Genomic DNA, 22,368 nt, shown 5'->3' on the forward strand with positions numbered 1-22,368 from the left:
AAAAATATATATGTATAATATAAAATATACACATTCACAATATATCATATGCATTAATAATTATTAATATCATATTCATTATATATATGTGTATATGTGCCTTTAGTCTCACAAACTCCAGTTGCCTTTTCATTGCAACAATAACTTGTTCTCTTGTCCTTTGATCACATGTTGGTGTTTGCTGCAGTTCTATAAAAGGGAAACAACCAGTACCAATCAAAGGCTTGCTATAACAAATGCAGTGCTGGGAACTCTGAAAGAATTCACTCATTTAATTCAACCAATATGTGAGGTAAGTTTTATAGATGCGGAAATCACGGCTGAAAAAGTAACTTGTCAAGTTAGTAAATAACAAAGTTCAAGTATGCTTACAACATAGGTATAATGCTAATCAGTGTGCTCTACTTAGGGTGACCGGATAAAATATATGACACTTGGTTAAATCTGAGTTTCAGATATACAATGGACATTTTTTAGTATAAGTATGCTCCATGCAATGTATGGTGCCACATTTATACTAAAAATACAAGAATGTTTTTATAATTTTTTAGTATAAGTATGTCCCATAAAATATTTATGCTAAAATTATATTGGTTATTTATCCGTTATTCACATTTAACTGGATGTCCTGTATTTTTATTTGCTAAATCTCACAACCCTAATTTTCTTGCTTCCCTAAACTGGGTAAATGAGACAAGAAATGCAGTTTGTGGATTGAGAGCTGGAATAAGAAGAATAGGCTAAAGGTAGCAGAAATTCTTCAACTATTGGGCTCAGAAAAGACTTGTATGCCACTGAAATTTTTAAAAAATCAACCAACCATGATTTTTATAAATATGACTCGACTCCTGTTCTCCTAGAAGTCTCCTTCCTACTCTGAAGAATATAATGGGACAATAGGCATGCTCAGAATAAATATGGTAGATAGCTTTTACTTGGGGGATTTATAAGGGGGAGAGAACATGAGGTCCCTGCCTACCTGAGTAGAAGAGGAGAAAAGCATGCATTGAACAGTGAAAGAATCCCAGTATGCAAAATTTGGAAAGCATGATGTTATTGACTGGAGCCAATGACCTTAATTTTGTTTACTATAAAATCTTCAGTGCCTAGCTCAGCACCTGACTAGTGTAGGTGTTCATAAATGTGGAATCAATGAATAAATGGGTTTTCCCATCGGCAAACTGAACAAACAGAACCAGGTCACCTAGAATTCAGAAGTTCCAAGCTAGACTTAGATTTTCAAAGAGGCATCTGAGGGGCTGCTGTCATATAAGACAGTATCAGGGGAGGCTTCAGTCGAGCATTACATCTATCTCTTTTATCCTTTGATGCATCGAGGTCCAAATGCAATTTCATTTAAAAATTATTCCTTTTAACAAAAGTGCTGGGAAAACTGGATATCTACATGCAAGAGAATGAAAGAATGTAAAACACTACCTGACACCATATAAAAGATTAACTCAAAAGGGACCATCGACCTAAACTTGAGAATTAATACTATAAAACTCTTAGAAGAAAGCAAAGAGGGAACAATTTCAGGATCTTGTATTAAGCAATGGATTCTTAGACTTTCCATCTAATAAATATGATAAAAAATAACTTTGAGGTTTTCTCAGAACCAACCAAAATGTAAATTACTTGACTGAGCATAGAATTATGTGACAAACATCCTCTTCAGCAAGTCCCAACTGAGACAGAGACACTCAAGCTGGAAAAGACAATTAAGTCTCGAGGTAAGCATATCTGGCCCAATTAACAGAACCTAGCCAATCTTTTTCTTCCTGTTTATAAAACTGCCTGCAAACTCCACAGCCTTGAATCTGCTTTCCCTTTTGTAAATGACTGGTTTCCTTGCTGCAGCAATCTTAGTGTCCTAAATAAAATGCTTTAACTGCAACTTGACTTTTTTGTCTTTCAACATATCAAAAGCATGAGCAACAACAAAAAAAAAACTGGACAAGCTGGACTGCATCGAAATTAAAAAAAAATTCTGCAAAGGGTATTATCAAGATAGTGAATAAACAGCCTACAGAATGGGAGAAAACATTTGCAAACCATATATCTGACAAGGGTTTAATATCCAGAGCATATAAAGAACACCTACAACTCAACAATGACAAAAAAGACAAACCACCCAATTAAAAATGGGCAAAAGACATGAATAGACCGCTCAAAAAAAGAGATGGTCATGTGCTACAATAGTCAAGAAGTACATGGAAAGATGCTTAATGTTAGAGAAATGCAAACCAAAAGCAAAATGGTAGCACTTCACACTCACTAGACTGGCTATTATTTATTTTTTTTAAATGGACATTGAAAATAAATATTGGTGAGGATGCAGAGGAATAGGAATCCTAAGGCAGTACTGGTGAGAAGGTAAAATGGTATGGCCATTGTGGAAAACAGTTTGGCAATTCCTCAGAAAATTAAACATATGAATTATCAAATGACCAGGCCATACCACTTCTAGATATATACCTCAAAGAACTGAAAACAGGTCTTGAACAGATGTTCCTAGCAACATTATTCACAATAGCCAAAGGGTGGAAATCCCCAAGTATCCGTCAACAAATAAATGGATAAAACAAAATGTGGTATATAGATACAATGGAATATTATTCATCCATAAAAAGGAATTAAGTTCTGATACATGCAACAACATGGATGAAACTTGAAGATATCATGTTGACAGAAATAAATCAGACACAAAAGGACAGATACTGTATTGTTCTACTTAGATGAAATACTTAGATTATACAAATTCATAGACACAGAAAGTAGATTACACCCACCACAGGTAAGAAAAAGGAGAATGGAGAGTTAATGCTAAATGGGTATAGAGCTTCTCTTTGGGGTGATGAGAAAAAAGTTTTGGTAATGGATGGTGATAATGGTAGCACAACATTGTGAATGTAATTAAACCACTGTATTGTATACTTGAAAGAGGATGATCAAATAGAAAATTTTATGTTGTATTTGTATAATACCATAATAAAAATTTTAAAAAGAAGGGTGGGCCACGGTGGCTCACTGGCAGAGTTCTTGCCTGTCATGCCAGAGACCCGGGTTTGATTTCCGTACCTGCCCATGCAAAAAATAAAAATAAAATAAAATAAAAATTTAAAAAGAAATGTAATATAATGATGCCATTACAAAAAACAAATTGTTATATAAGTTTTAGCTTCAGAAGAAGTATCCCACTCCTAAGTGGCCTGTCCTCTACAACGAAATGATTTTGAATGTTACTCAAAGCCAGCAGGTTTTAGACTATTTACGAAGAAATAGTCTAAAGGACAGGAGAGTGAAGGTGAACTTGAAAAAGGACTTCTAACCTGGTCTCCAGTCTCCACAAGTGGTTTGTTTCAGTAAATGTCAACTATTGCCTGGAACAATAACTACTTGCCAAATTACAATTCAAAAATGAGAAGGAAAAAAAATCCATATGTGATCTCTCCAGCAGTTTGTCATGTTGAAAATAGAGCTTAATTGATTCTCCAAATGCACCAAGGGAATACAAAACCATAATCAGTTTTTGTGCAGTGTTTATATCTATAGGGAGGGAAGAAAATTGCATAATTTATCATTAGGAAATAAACATACGTATCACAAGAATAAATGGCAATCAGCAGGAAGGTGTTACTATCTCTATTTTTATAAATCACTGCTATGATTTTCGAGTCAGTACACCAGCCAGTCTGAGACAACCTCAATTTTTGAACTTGTACAGCTATATTCCAATTCCTAAGCTACGTGCCTCAAAGACATTTGAAGTTCATTAAGTATGATACATTTCTCCCCACCTCAGTCCCTAGGAAATCTCCACCTGTTACAGTACAAACTCTGATAAACTCAGGTAAGGATGTTGGAAGGGGGCAACCTTGAAAGTGGTCTTGAGCCATATTCTTGTCTGTACGATAACCTTTAATGATTTCCCACTATCACAGAAGAAATCCAACAGCTCATGGTCCCTTATCTCCAGCCCCTGCTCTAGGCCTTACTTTGAATCCTCTATATCAAAACTACATCAAATTTACTTACTAGCCACTGAAAACTATCTTCTCTTCCTTCTCTTGTCCTTTGTTCATTTGAAACCTCAGATTGTATATACATTGTTAAAATGTCTAGAATAAACCATTTGATATCTGGCATACTTCTAAGCATGTGATTAAAAATAGACCATCAGACTTCCACTTCTGGAAAGAGAGAGTGGACATACTTTCTCCCATTTCTTAGACTAAATACAGCTAAAGCCATGGGTCTTATATATAAAGCAAAAATATGAAGAATCTGAAAGGTAGGGAGAGGAAAGCAAACCAGCTAAGAAAATATACAGAGCAACAACACAGCAATGGATCCCCTAACTTTTCTCTTTGCCTTATATATTCCAGATCAGGACCTGGAAAGGCTGGCAACCAGAAAATGCCAAAGGGCACAAATAAAAAAAAAAAAGAAAATAGGAATAAAAAATGCTTCAAGAGAAGCCTATTTTTTTTCTACCCAAAGAAACAGGAAAGAGGCAGCCTTTCAAGACAAACATTTTATATAATAACTGTTCTACTTCAGCCTCACACCATAGAAAATACTGTGGCCCCACTCATGTTAGCAAATACTTCAATTCTCACCAGGCCATAAAGGAGTGCCCCAGCCCTGCTGCTTTGGTGGTGTCAAAGAATTCTGAGTGAGGAGCAGGAACTCTCATCCCTCCTGGGCAGTAATGAGCCCCTTCTCCCTATCAGTGTCAGTGCAAATCATATGGGCAGGCTGGACTTTGAAACCACAAAGTGGTAATGAGGACTCTATCCTTCCTGGTGTCAGTAGAGGCTACTAGGATATAATAAAAAGGCACTTATACTCCTTCCAACTAGGGAAGTCTTGATGGAGATCTGGTGGGGAGCCAGACCTCCCACGTTATCCAATAGTAATGAGGAGCTCCCCAACCTTGGGTGTCAGTACAGGCTGAGTGAGAAACCTGGACTAAGTGGGAAATCTCAACTACCTCTTCTACCTGGCACTAATGAGACAGAGCAACTCCTTTCCCTTGCCAGAATAGTGTCATAAAAAGACAGCTAAGAGAGAAAGTTTAAATAAGAACCTGAGACTTTTGACATAATACTGGAAATACCCACATTTCACTTGAAAATCCGTCACCATACCATGAGCCAGGAAGTTCTGGAACTGAATTAAAAAAATAACATCAGTAGATGCCAACACTGAAATGACAGAGATGCTAGATTTACCAAAGGTTTTACAGCCTCCTTCGTATAAATGTTTCAGCAAACAAAAACACAATTAAAAAAAAACAAAACAGGTATCTCAACAAAGAAATGGTAGGTACAAACAAGAATCAAATGTAAATATAAAACTTAAAATACAGTAACCCAAAGAAAATACTCAATGAATGGCCTCAAGAGAAAATGAAGGGGAAAGAAAGAATCAGTAAAATAGAAGAGAGAAAAATATAGATTAACAACCTGAACAGAGTGAAAATAGATTTAACAAATGAACCTAGTCTCAGTATAGAAAATATTAGTCTATAGAAACAGATCTAATACTCACTTTGTCAGAGTACCAGAAAGAGAGAAGAAAGAGGGTGGGGCTGAAAAAGCACTCAAAGATATAATGGCTAATTTTGCCCAATTTAGTAAGATATGAACCTACAAATTTAAGAAATTGAGCAAATCCCGAACAGAAGAATTCCACATCAAGACATACCATAGCCAAATTTCTAAAAATGAAATACAAAGAAGAACCTTGAAAGCAGCCAGAGAAATTTAGATAATTTTCTAAAATTATCTTATAGATAATTTTCTCTTATCTATAAGAGAAAAAACTAAAATGAGAGTGAACTAAAGGCCAGAGAAAGTGGTACAAAATTTTTCAGGTACTGAAGGAAAAGGTATGTCAATCCAGAATTCTCTATCCCAGTGGTAATAACCTTCAGAAAAGAAAGGAAAATAAAGACATTTTCAGATGAAGTAAAACAAACAGAATTTGTTACCAGAAGACTTATGGAAAATAAATAAAGAAGTACTTTAAATAGAGAGGCTATGATGAAAGAATACCTGGACCATCAGAGAATTGGAAAGAAAAAGGTAAACAAACAAACAAAAAAAATGTAAATACAATAGACTTATTTGGTTGAAGTTTTCTAAATTATAATTGACAATTAAAGCCAAATTTCTAAAACTAATGTAGTTCTAAATGTACATAAAGGAATATTTAAATGAGTTATATTATAAATGGGGGAGGGTAATAGAACATACAGGGAGACACAGTTTCTACACTTCACTCAAATTGGTAAAAATAATGATGCAAGTACACTGGGATTAGTTATTTATATGTAGTATAACATCTACAAAATCCACTAAAATATATCAAAGAGATACACTAAAAAGCACTAAAGAGAATTTAAACCAATATTCTAATGTTAAAGTAAAATATAGAATGGCAGAAAAAAGAAAACAGAGAAACAAAAAAAGCAGAGATTAAACTGAAAACAAAATTAAATGGCATACATCAGATCGAATAGATTAATAATTACATTAAATGAAAATGGTCTAACATGCCAATTAAAAAAAGAGATTGAGAGAGTTAATTAAACAAAAATGGTGCATCTATATGCTATCTATAAGAAATTCACTGCAAATACAACAATACAGACAGGTTGTAAAAGATATATCAATATATCATTCAAATTTTAATCAAATAAACAGGAAGGGCTATATTAATATCAGATAAAGTAGATTTCACTACAAAGAAAATTTTCAGAGAAAGAAAGAGGCAATATATGATGATAAAAGGGTCAACCACTATGAAGGCATAGCAATTCAAATGCATATGCACAAAACAACAGAGCTGAAAATACGTGAAGCAAAAACTGATAGAGCTGAAAGGAGAAATAGACAAATCCACAATTGTAGCTGGAGGCTTCAACATCCCTCACTCAACAATTGCTGGAACAACTAGACAGAAATTCAGCAAACATTTATAGGATCTCAAAATCACCCACCAACAGGATGTAATCAATATTTTTAGAAGACTTCATCCAACAACAAACAGAATATACACTCTTAAAATTCCTACAAGCAGGGGTGTAAGGATAGTTCAGTGGTAGAATTCTTGTCTGCCATGCTGGAGACCCAGGTTCAATTCCCAGTCCATGCACTTCCCCAAAAAGCAAACAAGCAAAACAAACAAAAAACAAGCAAAGATTCAACAAATGGACTGCAATAATGGGATAGTCACATGGAAAAATAATGAAATGTGGCCTTGCCATACAGCATAAGAAAAAATAAATAAATAAAAGTTCCTACAAGGAACATATTCCAAGAGAGACCATATCCTTAACCATAAAACCAACCTCCACAAATGCAAACTAATTGAAATCATATAGAATGTTTTCTCCAACCACAATGGAATCAAACGAGAACTCATTCATAGACATAACAACATCATCTCCAAAGCTTAGAATCTAAAACCACACTTCTAGACAATCCATGGGTCAAAGTCTATGTGACAAGCAAAAGTAAAAAAAAAATCATTAAAATGAACAAAAATGGAATTACTGCATATAAAAATTTGTAAGATACAGCTAAAGCAGTTCTAACAAGGAAATTTATAGTACTAAATACATACAATAAAAGAGGAAAAGTGTCATTTCAATAATCTAAACTTTCACCTCAAGTACACAGAAAACAAAGAACAAAATAAACTCAAAGCAGGCAGAAGAGAGTAAATAATACAAAGGAGAAATCAATGAAGTTGAAAACAGTAACACAATAGAAAAAAATGGAACAAAGATCAGATTTAAAAAAAATCAATAAAATTGATAAACCTCTATAACACTGACAAAGAAAAAATAGGGAAGAATGAAAGAGGGAATGTCATTACAGACCCTACATTCATCAAAAGGATCATAAAGGAAAACTATTAACAATATCTTAGATGAAATGGATCAATTCCTTACAACTAAATGAAATAGAGAATTTGATTTGCACTAGAACTTTTAAGGAAATTGAGTCCAAATTTTGAAAAAAAAAGAAAGTCCTTAAGGAAATATCCAGTTCCAAATGGTTTCGCTAAGGAATGCTATCAGATGTTTTAAGAGGTAACATCAATTCTGCACAATCTCTTCTATAATAGTAATTTTATAAAGTCCTGGGGACAAACTAGACAAAGACAGTACAAAAAAGAAAGCAACAGATAAATATTCCTCTTGAATGTAGACACTAAACTTCTCAACAAAATGTTAGCAAATAGAATTCAGCAATATATAAATAATTATATATAATGTGATCATTCAGGGTTTATTACAGGTATGCAAGGCTGGTTCAACATTTGAAAATCCACCAATGCAATCTATTATATTAGCGGACTAAAGAAAAACAACCACACAATAATAATTGATGGAAAGAAGACATTTGGCAAAATTCAACACTGACTCATGATTTAAAAAACCTTTCATGAACACAGGAATACAGGAGCACTTCCTCAATACGAAAAAGAGCACTTACAAAAACCCTATAGATAACATTACACCTAATGGTGAAAGACTTAAAGCTTTTCCCCTAAGATTGGAAAAAAAGGCAAGGATGTCTGCACTCTGTGCTCTTATTTAATATAGTTTTGGAAGTGTTTGCCAGTGTAATAATGCATTAAAAAAAAAAACAAAGTGGATACAGATCAAGAAGGAAGAAATAAAATTATCTGTGCTTGGAGATGACATGATTATCTAGTAGAAAATCCCAAGACCTATACAAAATCTATTAAAACAAATAAGTGACTTCGGCAAGTTCCCAGGATAAAAGATAAAGATGCAAGAATCAATTGTATTTCTTATACTAGCATTGTGCGTGCGTATATAAAAATTAAAGATACAATTTACAATAGCTCAACAACAAATGAAATACTTAAGTGTAAATCTGTCATATACAGGACTTTTGTGCTGAAAACAACAAAACTCCTATGAGAGAAATCAAAGAATATTTAAATTAAGAGACACACTGTGTCATGGATTGGAAAAATTGATATAGTGAAGAGGGCAATTCCCCGCAAATTCATATATACGTTCAGCGCAATTCCTATAAAAATTCAGCAAGAATTTTTTGTAGATATAGGCAATTTTTTTCAAAAATATATATATGGAAATGCAAAGGAATTAGTATAAATAACACAACTTTGAAAATAAGAATAAAACGGGAGGAGTCAGTGTTTCTGAAATAAGGGTTATTATATGCCTCAGTAACCAAGACTGTATAGTACTGGTGAAGGGAGAGACACATAAATTAATGGAACAGAACAAAAGAAATGATAGATAAACCCACATAAATGTGCTCATCTTATTTTTGGCAAGGATACAAAAGCAATTCAATGGAGGTAAGAGAGTCTTTCCAATAAATGGTGCTGGAACAATTGGACATCCCAAATGTTTAGAAAAAAGAACATAATCCCAAACCTTCTGTCTTAAACAAAAATTAACTCAAATAGGTCATGGACTTAAACACAAAATATAAAGATATAAAAGTTTTAGAAAAATCAGAAGAGAAAATATTCAGGATCTAGAACTAGGGAGAGCTCCTAGTCTGGACATCAAAAGAATGATCCGTAAAAGGAAAACTTGATAACCTGGACCTCAGTAATCTTAAAAACTTTTATTCTGTGAGAGACCATATTAAGAAGATGAAAAGACAAGTCACAGACAGGGGGAAAATATTTAAAGAACACATCTGTCAAATTACTGATATCTAGAAAATATAAAAACTTCCAAAATGTAACACTAAATAGGCAATCTAGTCACAAATTGCTGAAAAGACAAGAACAAATGTTTCACAGAAGGGGATATGCAGATGATAAATAAACACATGAAAAAAATGTTAAAATATCATTAGCTACTAGGGAAATGCAAATTAAAATCATAAGATATTACTTAACACCTCAGAATCACTAAACAAAAAAATAGTGAAACCACCAAACTTGCATGGTGATTCAGAGAAACTGGACCACACACACTGTTGTTTGAAGTCTAAATTGGTACAGCCACTCTGGAAAAAAGTTTGGCAATTTCTTAAACAACATAGCATTCAACTGTTGTACGGACCAGAATACACTCCTGGGCATTTTCCCAGAGAAATGAAAACATATGTTCATGCAAATGCACATACATGAATGTTTATAACAACCATATTAATAGTAATTAACTGGAAAAAAACCTGCAGTTCATTCAACAGGTGAATGGTTAAACATATTGTTGCACATATATACCATGGAATGGAACTCACCAATAAAAAAGAGTTAACTATTGACACATGCAAGTCCTGAATGAATCTCCAGAGAATTATACTATATGAGAAAAGCCAATCCCCCAATTTTATATACTGTATGGATCTACTCATATAACATTATTGCAGTGACAAAATTACAGAAATGGAAGACAGATTAGTAGTTTCCAGGGGTTCAGGAGAACTTGGTAAAGGGAAGCAAATAGGGAGTAGAATATAAAAGATCAATGTGAGGTCTCTTGTGGTGTTGGAATTGTCTGTATCTTGACTATATCAATATCAATATCCTGGTTGTGATATCGTGCTATTATTTTTTATTAGAGAACTTGTGCATTTTCAGAAAAATCATACATAAAATATGGGATTGCCATATACCACCACATACTACATAGCATTGTTGTGGAATATTTGTTACAAATGGTACTAGCACAGTGTTTAAAATTATCTTATTAACTATAGTCCATGGTTTAACTCAGGGTGAACTGTGTTGTACAGTTCCATGGATTTAAAAAATTTTTATTCTAGTATTATATATACAACCTAACATTTCTTCTTTTAAATACATTCAGATGTATAATTCAGTGCTGTATATTATGTTCAAGCTTTTGTGCTACCACTACTATCAACCATTACCAAAACATTTTCATCATTCCAAATGAGAACTGTGTATATTTTAAGCCTTAATTCCCTATTCTCTATCCTAACCCCATACTCTGGTAACATGTATTGTAGATTCTGGTTCTATAAGTTTGCTTATTCTAATTGTTTCACATCAGTGAGATCATAAACTATTTGTCCTTTTTTTGCCTAGCTTTTTCCACTCAATGTATCATCTTTGAGGTCCATCTGTATTGTTGCATGTATGGGAACTGCATTCTTTTACACCGCTAAATAGCATTCTATTTTATGCATATATCATGTTCTGTTTATTCATTCATTGCTTGATGGGCAGTTGGGTTGCTTCCATCTCTTGGCAATTGTGAATAATGCCACTATGAAAATTTGAGTACTTTACTGTAGATTTTTCAGAATTTTCTGGACACAGGGTCACATTGTCTGCAAACAGAGAAAGTTTTACTTTTTCCTTTCCAATTTAGTTGCCTTTTATTTCTTTGTCTTGCCTAATTGCTCTGGCATGAAGTTCTAGTACAATGTTAGATAGCAGTGGTGACTTATGGTTAACAAAAGGGTTAAAATTTAATATCCTAATATATAACAATAATATTTGTTGTGACACCAACTTGACTTCCATAGTATGCACATAGACTTTTCCTATACCACTCCATTCCCCCACCATTTCTGTACTTGTTAACAATAATATTTTTGTACATTATATATCTAAATCGCTAAATTTGTCATTACTCTTTATGCATTTGCATTTTAGCAGCTGTAGGAAAAAGTGGAGTTATATACCAAAAAAAGACAAAGCAATAGTACTGGCATATATAATTACCCAAATGGTTACTTTTATGAGACATCTTTATTTCATTATGCCACTTTGAATCATTGCCTAGTGTCCTTTCCTTTCAATCTGAAGAATTCCCTTTAGAATTGCTTGTAGGACAAATCTAATGGTAATGAGCTCACACAGATTTTGTGTATTTGGAGATGTCTTAATTTCTCCTTCAGTTTTGAAAGAAAGTCTCATTTGATAGAAATTACTGTTTGGTAGCTGACTTCTTTCAACATTTTAAGTATTTCAACCCAATGCCTTCTTGCCTCCATGGTTTCTGATGAGAAAATAGAACTTAATCTGATTGGGACTCCCTTGTACATAACATGTTGCTTTTCTCTTGCAGCTCTCCTTGTCCTTTGCATTTGACAGTGTGACCAATATATGACTTTTTTTCTTCATGCTTATTCCATTCGGTGTTCTCTGGGCCTCTTGGATGTACATATATCTTTTGTTTTGCTAAATTTTAGAATTCTCTATTATTATCTCTTTGAATATTCATTCTGCTCCTTTCTCTCTTTATTCTCCTTCTGGAAATTCCCTAATGCATGCATTAGTATGCCTGATTGTATCTCAGAAATCTCTTAGGCTATTTTCACTTTCATAATTATTTTTTCTTCTGTTCCTCTACCTGACTTATTTCAATTGTCTTATCTTCAACTTCCCTAATTCTTTCATCTGTCGTCTCCAGCCTGCTGTTGAAGACCCTCCTGGAATTTTTTGTCTCAGTTATTGTGGACTGCACTTTCTTGATCTGGCCAACAAATGCAGCCTATCAACTGTCCCCTGCGGCCCTGAGAAAGTATAATGGTTTATGTCTCCTCAGCTGCTTGTGTGGGGCACAGTTGCAAAAAATGGGTGGTTTCAGAGCTGGACCTGAGCCATCTAAAACCACTAGCCAAGAGCTGTGATCAGCGACTGGCCATGCTCACCCCTGATCTTGGGGAAGAGAATTTTTATTTCCCTTTCTGGCACCAGAGAACAAGCCAGGGGAAACCCCATGGTAGTGGGCTGCGAGAGTTGTGGATGGGTGCAGGTTACTGCAGCATGGGGAGAGAAATTTCTAAATCTTTACCATAATTTACTGGCCTCTCCCTCCTACTGTTTCCTCGGTATATTCTACTGGACTCTGTAGCTTCAAAATAATTATTTAAGATAGTTCCTTCCTGTTTAATAGTTGTTCTCATGGAAGGACTGAATCCCAGAGCTTCCTATTCCTCCACCTTCCCGCAATCCTCCATCCTCTGCTAATGGTTTTTAAGACGCTACTATTGGGTAAACATTTAAAGGGTGCATGGGATTTACATGCGAATCTACAATTACCTGAAAATTAAATGTTTAAGATAGAAGTTCAAAAGCATGGAGTAGAAGGAAGAGTGCATTTCTAAAGAGGAGTAAACGAGTTCCATATCAAACAATAGGCTTTTGGTACACTTGAAGTAATCCACAGAACACCTCCTGTCCTACTAATTATGAGATGTTAAAGGGTTATGTCAGACCTTATGCTGTATCATGTCTTACCGTGTGATTTGTTTTCTATATTCCTCATCATTTTCAGGGATCCTCTCATTTTACTATCACCTACCTCTCTCAAATCTCAATATTTCTTAATACACCCTCAATATTCCTTTATGTATGAAAGATACTTCACAAAGTCAGTCTAATAAATTCCTTAAGTGAAGACATTAAAAATAATTTTTTACACTGTTTTATAAAGAGGGAAAATTACTAGAAAAAGGGAGAAGACAGATTCCAATTTTAGCTTGGATATTTCCTTGGGGAGTAATCTTAGGTAAATGATTTGTCAGCAATAAGCCTCAATTTCCCTCTCTGTAACATAATTAGACTTGCTGTATTTTCACAGTGCTGTTACGAAAATCAATAAAATATTAGAGCCAAAACACTTTGCAAAGAATGAGCACTACACAGGTGCAGGAACTGTTATCCCATTTAAAGGCATCTACTATTTTCTATGAGGTAAAGGTATGAATCAGTCTCATATGGCTGAATTTCCAGGAATTAGTCACAGTTATCAGAAGGTGTATTTTACTTTTTTACAACAGCCACCCAACTTGTCTACTTCTTGGACTGTCTTTTAATAAATTCCTAGTCCAATGGGTTATTTGCTGTCACATGCAGAGGAATATCAGAAATGACAACTTGAAAGAGCAGAATGCCATTACCCTCAGACAACAGCATAGTGTTTTGCACATAGAAGATCCTCAAACTATGTTAATTTGAATTTTAAAATGCCTGCAAGGACTAACTTCTGATTTTGTCAGACAATGATATCAACAAAACTTTTGTGAGAGGTTGCAGTCATAAGTATGACACACCGCTTGTCATGCAAAAGTCAAAAGAAACTGATATTCCTAGGAGGTTTCTCATTATCCAGATACTAACCAGAGTATATTTTGCTTCAGGCTCAAGATCTTGAATGTCTGTCTTTTTCCTGTCTCTAATCTGGGCAGACCTCCATACCCCAACTAGAGATGGTGAATTTAAAGCACATGTGCTACTGTTCTCTGCTCCCACACCCAGAAAAGATATTGCTAATGAAATATCACTATTTCTTATCAATCAATCGTAGCTATCATTGAAGAAGAAACCTATTTGCTAAACCTAGTTGATTCACTTTCTGCCAAGTCTTTCAACAACCCCTTCTATCTGTATATTGTGATTTAGTGTCTATTATCTGTAAGGCAATAGGGAGGATGCCAGCTGATTTTTAAGGAAATTAAAGTTAGAGGAGAAAATGGCCACAGGTAACTCTGCCATGAGGTGGATGAACGAGATGTATTGGGAGAAAAGCACAAGAATCAAGAGAAGTATAAAAAGTAAGGATTACATGTTATTATGAGGCTCTAGGAAGACATCATGGTAATGCAGAAAAAATATTCTTTGATTTATAGGCTGGAGAAGAGCATTCCATCCAGAAAACATAAGCAGGAAGATGTGGAGAACCATAAGGCATAGGCAGGGATCAGTGGGTACTTTTGTTTAACTTGTGCACAGTATGTATTGAGAGAAATGGGAGGTGAGGAACTTTGATAGGAAAACTGGAGCCAAACTTTGGAGGAGTACAGAGCAAATGAGGTAAAAATGCCTGTGCCTCCCAACCCACCTAGCACACAGATACGATAGACTCTTTCATAGATACATCAATTTCAAAGCTAGTAGAGATATCTAAGACATCATCATTTTTTACCTTTTCATACAGAGAAAGTACTATTATCCCATTTTATAGATGAACAATCTGAGTGCCTTGGATCCTTGTTCCAGAACCAGGCTGAAACACAGGTGTCCTGACATTTATCAAATGCCATGTTCTTTCTAAGGGACGTGATATCTGTCCCAGGGAAGAGAGCAGATAAATATGATCTTACTCTTCATTCTGTTTGACTCATACTTTCCTCAGTTCTCACAGGACTAACTTTATCCTCATCATTCAAGCCTCAGCTCAGAAGTTACCTCTTTTGGAAGGACTTCTCTGACCACCATGTCTGAAGCAGCCCCCTCATCACTTTCTAGCCCATTAACCCAATTTTCTTCACAACACAAATCACTGTTTGCGGTTGCTTTGTTCATTGATCAATTTATTTGTATCTGCCTTTTCCTTTAGAAGGCAAACTCCAACCTTTCTTTCTGCTTCCCCCCGAATTACATCTTGCATTGCCAGCAACATTCCAACCTTAGGAAAAAGCAAGGAATAGAGACAAGTCAAGAAGGAGGAGAAGGAGGGAGATGTAGAGAGAAGTTTGTGAGGAAGTTAATACAGGTCAAGTAATGCATTCATCCAAGTCTGAACACCTGCTATGTTTGCATCACTGTGCCAGACAGTGAGAATACAGGGGTGAGAAAGCAAGCATGAAATAGTCGCTGCCCTCAAAGAGGATACAATCCTGAAACAGTGTCAAACCTTTCCCGATTCATGACCCAAATAGAAATAAAATTACAACTGGGATTAATGCTAAGAGTGAGAAATACAAGGTGCTTTCAGAGTATGCCACAGGAAGATGTGACCTGATCTGGGAAAGCTCCCTAGAGAAAATGAAGTTTGCCCTGAGGTCTGAAGGTAGATACGAGTAAATGAGGTGAAAATGAGGGAGAGTATTCCAGGAGGAACACAGTTAAGACCGCATGCCTGGTAATGTTGCTGCGGGTGATCTCTGGGCAGCCTCAGGACCCCTGCCGTGCTGGGACACAGTCAGCCTTGTGGGCTCCTGTCCACATGAGGAAGAGGTGGTCTTATAGCATCAGCAGTAAAAATTAATCACCTTTTTTCGATGTTAGAATTATTAGTCTCAGAATAAACACTGAATGGCTAATGAAAATGTATCTGTAGCAGAATTTTAATGTGCATCACTTATGTATGATATCAAGTAATCAAGTAATATATGTATGATATCAAGTGGAGAACTTTTAAGTCAGTCTTTCTCTCCATTCATTTAATAAAATGGTGGGGGGTGATTTAGAGTTTTGTTTTTTCCCCTCCCTCCCAGCATTCCCCCCCCCCGACACTGCCATATTTCCCCTTATTTTTTCATTCATTCATTTGCTTATTAATACAATTAACATTTTCAGAGTCTACTGTGGACAAGGTACATGGCGAGAACTATGGAGGATTCTAGCTTTCAGGAGCCAGACATGCTCAAAGACAGGACAACCTCTTTTCTTTTTCATTAAAGATAAGAATCGACCTCAATTTGCAGTTACTCAAACACACAATATTGTTCCAGCCTTGCTGTGTTGGACAGTCCCATACAACAAGTCCCCTTTGCCTGGAATTTCCTTTCCCCTTCATTGAACTGACAAGCTTTAAGATTTAGCTTAAACAGCACATCCTCTTTAACATCAGAGATCTGTTGGGCTTATTTTAATAGCAACTGATAGAAAACCCATTCTAATTACCTTAAGTTTAAAAAAGGAAATTCATTGGCTCACGTAGCTCAACAGACCTGGAGTAAATCTGGCTTCAAGGATAGCTTGGTTCAAGACAAACCAATGTTACCAGGAACCAGATCTGTTTTTATATTTTGGTTCCTCTCCTTCAGGTTTGGCATTATAAACCCCATTTGCTTATAAAGGCTACATAAACTCTAGTCACCATAGTATGATGGTTTCACACATTATGGGGAGGAACAAGATTTCCTTTCCCAGAAATCTCAACAAAAAAAGTCTCAATGCTTTTCATTGGCCCACATTACATCTTATGCCCATGTTTTAACCTACTACTGTTTTCAGGTAATTTGGGGCTCTGATAAGTCACGTGATTGTCTTGTTGACCCTTTTCATCATTCCCAAGTAGCTTTCATTCATACCATGTTATTCTGCCTTTCTTCAGCCCCAAGTGGTTTTTTGTGTTTGGCACTTGGTTTTATAAAACTGCATTTTCTACATGCTTAGAAATTCATAGTGGCAGATGAGATGGAGAGGCACGGGGCAGATGGTGATAGGGATGATAGAAGTTGTAAGGGACCTGCCTGTAGATATTTTAATCAAATAATGATTCATTTGCTGGTTGTATTCTCTATACAAAATATCACAGGGACCACACAAAATTATAGTTTTTAACGAGAGATATGGACTACACCCAAGAAATTAGATGACAGTGTTATCAAATATTATTATAATGAAAATAATTACTATTATCATTGCACATTTACTATGTGCCAGATATTGTGATGAGGGCTTTCTAGAATTTTTGTAACCATACAATAATGTAGTCATTTATAGATAGGAAAAGTGAGACCTGAAGTTAAGTAAATTCCTCAGACTGATACACCAAGTAAATGATTTTGTTAATTTTTTTTTGTATGCTATTTGGCGGGGTCACACTGCAGTATTTTCCATGTGAATAACCCATTATTGCAGCACCATTTGTTGAATTTGTGTGTGTGTGTGTGTGTGTGTGTGTGTGTTTTGCTTATTTGTCTTCTGGGAAGTGCACGGACCAGAAATTGAACCTGGGTCTCCCACAGACCAGGTGAGAATTCTACCACTGAACTACCCTTGCATCCTCTGATTATACTAAATTTTGAATCCTCTGTAATAGCTTTGAGAATGCAATAGTGTTCAAAAACCTGAAAGTTATGTCCCACATAGAGTGATGCAGCCATAGTTGAAGACACAGACATTATTCAAATAATAATGCAACTAAAATTAAATTATATAGTGAATGGTTTAAAACTAAAAGGCACAAGGTGTCATGGGAACTTACAGCAGAGAGTCTCTTGGACATTAAGGAGGGGTCTCTGGTAGAAATGATGCTTGCATCAAGATATCAGGGATGGAACTAGAGTTAACAAGGGGGAGAAAGAAGGGGTATTTCAGTCAGAAGATACAATGTGCTCAAATATTCTGAAGGATAAGAAAACATGGCATATTTGGGGATCTCAAAGAAGACCAGAATGGCTAGCGTACAGAAAAATAGCCTGGTTTATGGACAGACTGCTGTGGAACAAAACTCTGGAGCTTGGCCAATCTTGAAGGAATTGCTAGACTGTGGTTGGGGGTGGTGGGGGTATATACATATTTGTTTCTTTATCTTTAGAGTAACAGGAAGCAATTTCAGTTGCAAGGCTTCAAGTATGACTTGACTAGATTGCAAGAGAAAATCTAAGAGGGAGAGCAAATACATTTCACCTGTAATACTTTATATTAAAGTCTGCTGTGGAATTAACAGTAGAGGTAGAGAAGGGCAAATTTTATACTCTTAGGGGTTAAAATCAGTAGTATTTAGTCAAGGTGGCAGGTTAAATTATTAAAGGTTATTTAACTCTTAATATTAGGAGTAAAAATCAGTATTATGTAGATGATTAGGGGTTAAAACTAGAAGTACTTAGTCAAGATAGCAGGTGAAATTATTAGGGGTACCAATTAAAATCAGCACTACTTAGTCAAGATGGCAGACACTGGATTAGAAGCAGGTTGGGGGGGTATGAGAGAGGGAAGTATTGAAGATAAGGCCCAGGTTTGCCCAGTCATCCTACTATAAATCAAAGATAATAGAAAGGCATTATAGTAAGGGCTTTAATTTGGATAGGGGAATTGGGGATACAAATAAGATGGGAGGACAGCCAAAGGTATAATCAACAGAAAAAAGGTTGGCCCAAAAAGTGGCTTTGGTGAACAGAAAATGGACAAGAGCCATTTGGGGAGGTTAAATAGTGGGAAGTAACATAGGAAAATAGGGTGGGGACAGATTTCGCATGGGCCCAGAAACCTGACTAAGGTAGTTATACATGATCCAGTAGTCATAAAGAACTGCTGAAAGTTCCAGAGAAGAGGTATGAAATGACCAGGAAGATTGTTGTAGCAGCTTGCAGAAGAAAAAATAAGGAGCATAATGCAGAGAAATAGAGAAGTTGAAAGCAGAGCATACAGTAAGGAGGCTGATGTCATGTGTTCAAAGAAAGAAAGAGTTTAAAAAAGGGTAATGGAGATAGGGCAGAAAACCGGGTCCAAATACTTAAGCAATGCAAATATACTGTCATGCTAAATACTACATGAAAAAGAAAAAGGATGATTACACCTTCTGTCAATTCCCTTGGCCTCAGGAAATTTATAGCTTAGTGGGGAGTAAGATTTAGTTTCACTTTTATAATCCCAAATCAGTAACAAAGATTGGAAAAGGCTATAATATTTCAGAATACAGAGGGATGATTCTCTTTGAAGGGATCTAAGAAAACCTCATAGAGAGACTAGAAGAATCTAGAATATGGTTTTCATTCAGTAGGCAGAGAAAGGAACGAAGCATTTTCAGGGGTCACAAACTCAAATGCCCATCTTTCCAGAAGAAGAATCTGATTTGCCTTTTGTTGAAAATTCCATTGTAACATGTCTGATGCCTTGGTATGATTTGCTTCTATTTGTTTTCAGTCCCTCCCGTCTATGCAGCCTCTGCAATTTGCTCTAAGGAGACCTGCAACCCCTTTCTTGAGTACTTAATCAAAGAGGGTAATGAGATTGGGCTGAACTCTGATCCCAGAACGCCTCCTTTAGGCATCCTGACCTTCTTGCTGCCTGTGATGCCACTCACCGCTACCCTATGTCAGTTTTGCCATTACATTCTTTGACAGTTTTCAATCCTGATGACAGTGCTCATATACAAGCCAATTTACAATTAATCTTGCAGGCAGGCTCTCATCAATTTCTGTCACACAATATTCTGAGATGCCAACATATAACACATAATGCATTTCTTTCATGTATTAAAATTTTAATCATATCAGAAAGCCAGTCAAGGATTTCTAACATTTTTATCCTCAAAACTCTAGGCAGCACACCCATTTATACTCATAACTATGGGGCTGATGGCTTTGTTAAGATATTATGTTGGAATTATGAGCAGTTTTTCTAGAATCCTAAGAACAAAATATTTCTCAGTAGGAAGAAACCAAGAGGTTATCTGACAATGATTTATATTTGTCCAGCAGTTTTTAGACATTCTTCTCATTTTATTGCAAGGGTAGTAAATATCATCATTCTTATGGTTGAGAGAACCACAAGAGAAGTAATATGGCTGGCTCAAAAGTGGCTCGAGAGCCTGAAAGTCAGGTCTTCTGATTCTAAGTTGAATAATCTTTATACATTACTGTGTTGATCTATAAAGCACAGATACCCTCAAAGCAAATAATGTCAGGGGACTGAAAAGTAACAATTGTAAAAAACCAGGTATTATTAAAATTAGGAATGATGGAACTAGAACTATGTCCAACAGGGAAAGTACATGTCTGGGTTAAGGTGTTAAAGTAAGACAAACACAAAGCACTGTGTTGACCACATACCATACCTGTAGACTGAATTTGCCCTATGGACTCCCCATTTATAACCCTCACATCCCAGAATAAAATCTCACCCATTTCCTATTCACTTGACCTCTACATTTTTAATGTTTTTTTTAATCTTTGTGAGCATGTGTAACATTTTCCTTCCCATATTCCTCTGCCAAGTACTGAAATCTTCAGGTTTTTAAATGTACTTTTGAAAGCACATTTATAGCAGGGGCCATGGCAGGCATATGGTTATCATGATAATTAAGAAAGCATATTATGGGCTGTCAATTCCATGAACCGCCCTGCCCCTGCCCCCGGCTTGCCTGTCCACCATGACCTTCAAAGCAGCCTTTGATGATGCAGTGGAAGAACATGTGGCCAACAAGGACTACAACACATGGAAAAAAACACTCTTGTCTTTATGATTTGGTCATGGCCCATGCTCTGGAATGGCCTAGCCTCAGGGCGCAGTGACTTCCAGATATAACCAGACCAGAAGGAAAAGATTTCAGCATTTGTCAATCTGTCCTTGGGACACACACTTGGGATGAACAGATAGCCAGTGTACAGCTCCCTAGTGATGATGCTGAGTTTGATGCACTGCACTACGCCATGAGAAAGGATTATCTGGAGGTTATGGCTCAGTTAGTGGAAAATTTGAAATAGAAATCAAGATCAACCATTAAGGTGGAGATCAACCATTAAGGCGAAGTGAACAGGCCCCATTATATGAACCAGAAGCCTGGCATCACTGCAACAAAGACTCCATCCAGTGATGTTCTTGTTTTTGATTACATGAAACACCCTTCTAAACCAGACCCTCCTAGAGAGTGCAATCCAGACTAGCATCTTTGTGGACATCAGAGGAAGGCTATGGGCTTTCTTGGAACCGAAATCTCGGTGGGCCTCAGTGTTTCAGATGATCATGCCATCTGCTTATAGGACATCAGTGCCATTCCAAAGGAAGGAGAAGTGGTGGATATGAAGACCATCTTTACTGGGCAAACAGCTGCAGTAGAAGATGTTTCCTGGCATCTGCTTCATGAGTCCCTGTTTGGGTCAGTTGCTGATGATCAGAAACTTATAATCTGGGATACTTGTTCAAACAATACTTCCAAACCAAGACACTCAGTTGATGTTCACATGCTGAAGTGAACTGAGTCTTTCAGACCTTAGAGTGAGTTCATTTTTGCCATAAGATCAGATGACAAGACTGCTGCCTTCTGGGATCTGAGAAATCTGAAACTCAAGTTGCATTCTGTTGAATCACATAAGGATGAGATATTCCACGTTCAGTGATCACCTCACAATGAAACTATTTTAGCTTCCAGTGGTATTGATCATAGACTGAATATCTGTGATTTAAGTAAAACTGGAGAGGAAAAGTCTCCAGAAGATGCAGGCGTTGGGCCACCAGACTTGTTTATTCATGGTGGTCACACAGCCAAGATATCTGATTTCTCCTGGAATCCCAATGAACCTTGGTGATTTGTTCTGTATCAGAAGACAATATCATGCAACTATGGCAGATGGAAGAGAGCATTCATAAAGATGAAGACCCTGAAGGAAGTGTGGATCCAGAAGGACAAGGAACCTAGATATGTCTGCACTTGTGATTTTAAACTCCCCCTCTTTCCTCTCAACCCTGAGATTGATTTAATACTGGTTCTGAGATCCAAACTTTGTTCGGCTATCCCTCTATTGCTTACCATCAACAATACTTTTAGTCCCAACATTGGATGTTTTCTAAGTATTAACTGGGGGACCTGATCCATCAAAGCCACAAAGTTATATTTAAATTTTCTTCAGGAATTTTCTAGAATCAAACCCAGGTCTAAAGTAGGTACAGAAAGGGGAATAT

At 36.1% G+C, this 22,368-nt stretch overlaps 1 pseudogene; it reads left to right on the forward strand.

Annotated features, from left to right (window-relative positions):
- The first annotated feature begins 20,839 nt into the window (after window positions 1–20,839).
- Window positions 20,840–22,105, forward strand: LOC143664540 (histone-binding protein RBBP4 pseudogene; annotated as a pseudogene).
- The last annotated feature ends 263 nt before the right edge of the window (window positions 22,106–22,368 follow it).

The sequence above is a fragment of the Tamandua tetradactyla genome, chromosome 20 (assembly GCF_023851605.1).
Source record: "Tamandua tetradactyla isolate mTamTet1 chromosome 20, mTamTet1.pri, whole genome shotgun sequence".
Lineage (NCBI taxonomy): Eukaryota > Metazoa > Chordata > Mammalia > Pilosa > Myrmecophagidae > Tamandua > Tamandua tetradactyla.